Source organism: Schistocerca cancellata, chromosome 1 (assembly GCF_023864275.1).
Source record: "Schistocerca cancellata isolate TAMUIC-IGC-003103 chromosome 1, iqSchCanc2.1, whole genome shotgun sequence".
Taxonomy (NCBI): Eukaryota; Metazoa; Arthropoda; class Insecta; order Orthoptera; family Acrididae; genus Schistocerca; species Schistocerca cancellata.
In genome coordinates, this window is record NC_064626.1 from 1157545592 (window position 1) to 1157549435 (window position 3844).

Sequence of the window (3844 nt, forward strand, 5' to 3'; positions counted from 1 at the left end):
GCCAGTGCTGTCCAAGTTAAATGAGCGGCTAAAGCTGTTGTCCCGTATTATCGCTAAGTCGATGTGCGCGTAACGCACAGCACAAAACGTACCCTTATTATTGTACTTGGCAGTACTCAATACAGCTTGAGTGTAGTCCCATTTTAAACGGAAATCCAATGAGGTTTCAGTAAAAGCGGAACAATACATAGCGAAATGTTTACATCAGGTTTATTCTTATGATGAACGGATTATAGATGCGGATATGGAGCGGCATGTGGTCAGCACACCGCACTCCCGGCTGTATGTCTGTTTACGAGACCCGAGCCGTTACTTCTCGATCAAATAGCTCCTTAGTTTGCCTCACAAGAGCTGAATGCATCCCGCTTGGCAACAGCGCTCTGCATACCGGGTGGTCATCCATCCAAGTGCTAGCCCAGCCCGGCAGTGCTTAACTTCGGTGATCTGACGGGAACCGGTGTTACCACTGTGGAAAGGCCGTTGGCTAAACCGTAGAAGAAGCTCTTCTTTTTGTCCTTTGTGACACTGGAGCTCAACTGCACACCCCCACTCTCTCGCTCTCTTCGCTAGCACTCATTGTTTATCTGTCAAACCTAAGAAGTCGATTTTTGTGTGGCGAGATATGTTCAGACGCCTAAACGCCTCACAGTTAACCCAGTTTGTTTACATTCACTGCAGCGGTCATGTGATTTATCTCATTTTCTCATGGCGTGAAGTTAATTTCGTTTCTGAGTGTTTTCGTTGAGATACACTGCAACAACTCGGTCGCAATGTCCATTGATAAGAGTTTTGTTCGTCAAAAGGACCTGAATGAGTGTGCAGTGAAAGTAGTCGAGGAAACATGAATAGAAAGAGAAATGATAACAAGAAAGCTCCTTTGGCAGCTAAAACATGTGTCAGAATACATGTTTCATCTCAAAAAACTTATATAAAAGAAAGAATGATAGCTCCTCAGCGGAAGAAAGACCTTCAACAACCTGTCACACAACCTTGGATTCGTCTCGATAGCCGCTATCAGAAAATAAGAACCAAACTATAGAATCCCATTTTAAAAAAAGTTGACCCATATATCTCTGACGCGAACCCACCTAGCAACAAAAACCCCACGTCATATTATGGCCCCCGTTGTCCCATGCAACAACTGTCCCACAACTATTACTATCATACTTTCAAAGTTATTCTATTGTAGTTAGTGACTCACCCTCTATATTATTCGTTATTTAAGATACAAATAATTTATTGGCAAATAAATTTGTCTGAATAATCTGCTTATTCGAACAATTATCCAGACAGAAATTTATTTGTATATTACCCATCTCTCTTCACTACTAAATCTTACGCTTCCTTTCTTTTCCATTCGTATTATCAGCTGTAAGGAGTCCTGATACTTCATTTGCTCTTTTTACTCACCCTTGGTGAATATCAGGTATACAGCAAAGACTTTCTCCATCGAAAACACTAAAAATCGATACCAAAAATAACTTCTAATTCTAGCGTTGTTATCAGCGCTCATACAAATTCTCAATCCCTACAGTGCCTAGTCTCACCACTTTCCCGAATGACGATGAAAGAATGAGGACAACACAAACGTCCAGTTCCTGGGAGGAGAAAATCCCCAACCCGGCCGGGAATCTAACCCGGGAACCCGCGATCCAGATGCAGCAATGCTACCCACTAGACCATGAGCTGGGGACGTGCATAGCGAGTGATATAGGCGAATGCTACTCACACGGATTCGCCACGCGAATGCATCGGTGTAATAGAAACTACGGGGAGGAAATGCCTGTCTTCGGCGCTACGGGAACGTTATTGAAATCTGAAATATAGACGTCTTTACTGAAAATGAACTTAATTCACAAGAAAATGTATACGTAGACAAACTATTCGGAGTACCCATCGTCATAATGAGATAGAGAAAAACTTGAAGCATCACATACACGTGTATCGTTCACAGCTTGACTTACGACGCAGAACATCTTTAGAAATAAGATGACCGTGTTTCATGTATCAGTATGTCTTAAAAGGGTCAAAGTAAATGAAAAATGAGCACGTTCTTGCGCACAGACTTGCCACCGCTTAAGTGACATAAATATGTCGTAGTAAATATAAAACTAACCACAATTTTCAAGCTGGTATAGCGCTGTAAATATTAAGTTGTGACACCTCATTTATATTCCGCCGTTCCTGTCTTCCTGTCCTATATTTCTGGTCTGTTTTCCACATCTTCAATGGAAAAACAATTTTCCTTATTGTTTAAATGCTCTGCTCTCGTAGATAAAACCTATTGCTAGAAATGAAACGAAACAGCATATATTCCACACCATAGCACAGCAATTCTTTCTCGTAATCGGTTTTAACAGGAAAACTGTGTATCAGCGTTAAAAAAAAAAAATAGGTAGCCAATGCACAGTTCAAAATTTTTATTAGAACATCGCTTATAAGTCTGATATATGTCATGTCTCTCCGAATGTTTACTAGAATGATTTACTTGAAACTTCTGCACATTACTGTAATAAAAATGTTTATTACAGCCATTGAAGCTACGATACTGACAGATCCATCAATTGGAGAGGTCTCTCTCACAGCCCATATACCAATGATCGCAGGCGTTTTACCCTTTTATTTAAGGCAATTTTAATTCTCAAAACAGCTTTCGTTTGCAACATCTATAAACAAGGTTCTAAGTCGGAGAGAGGGGAGCGAGGAAACGCACTAATTGTTGGAGGGGGAGGGAGGGAGGGATGGGAGGAGGAGGAAAGGGATATATTTAGGGGGCAGGAGGAGATGAACAGAGAGAGATTGATAGAGGATACGGACACGGAAAGGGGGAAAAGGACATTGGTATGTATATCCAATTTCCATGCAAATTTAGTAATTGCAAAGCATTGCCGGATTCGTTAGTCTCATCTACGAGGAGCGACCAATACGTACTTCTTTTTTCGGTCAGTTTTAGTTGAAAAATTACAGAATTTGTTGTGGAACATAATGGGATAATCCCACTTCAGCCCCTATAGTTTCATGAAGTTGAGACCGGTGGTGACGCTACACACAGCCTTCAAAATGGCGTCTGTAACAGAGGTGCATTCCAAGCAGAGAGCTGTCATTGAGTCTTGTTGGCGAAAAACCAGAGCATCGCAGGTAGTTATTGGCGCTTGCAGAATGTCTTCGGAGACTTGGCAGTGAACAAAAGCACGGTGAGTCATTGGACGAGGCGTCTGCCATCATCGCAACAAGCCCTTCCTGCCTCCCGCGTGCCGAACGGCCGCACACAGCTGTAATCCCTACAATGTTGGAACGTACAGACACTGCCATTCGGTGTGATCGACGGGTCACAAACAACTCGCTGATGAATTGGATGTTTCTTTTGGTAGTGCTGACACACTTTTCCAGCAGTTGGTGTATTCAGATGTGCACGCTAGGTCCCTCGCCGCCTAACAGAGGACGATAAAAAGCGACGAAGGATGATCTGTGCGGAACTGGTTGCGTGTTACTACGCTGATCAGACAGTTTCTTGCCCTCATCGTCAGAGGCGATAAAACATGGGTTCATCACTTCGAACCGGAAACAAAACCGAAGTTCACTGACTGGCACCACTCCACCTTTCCTCCGAAGAGAAAGTTCAAAGTCGCACCCTCAGTCAGTAGAGTCAAGGCGACAGTTTCCAGGACTCTGAAAGGGTTATACTGATTGATGTCCTCCCTCATGGTGCAACAATCAACTCTGAAGTATATTGTACTACTGTCAGAAAATTTAACAAACTTCAGCGTATGTATCGCCACAAAAATACAAATGATTTACTCTTTCTCCATGACAGAGCAAGACTGCGCATCCGAGAGAAGCTCAA

General features: G+C 42.7%; 1 pseudogene; it reads right to left on the reverse strand.

Annotated features, from left to right (window-relative positions):
- Positions 1-367: 367 nt before the first annotated feature.
- On the reverse strand, positions 368-485 carry LOC126104644 (5S ribosomal RNA; annotated as a pseudogene).
- Positions 486-3844: the final 3359 nt, after the last annotated feature.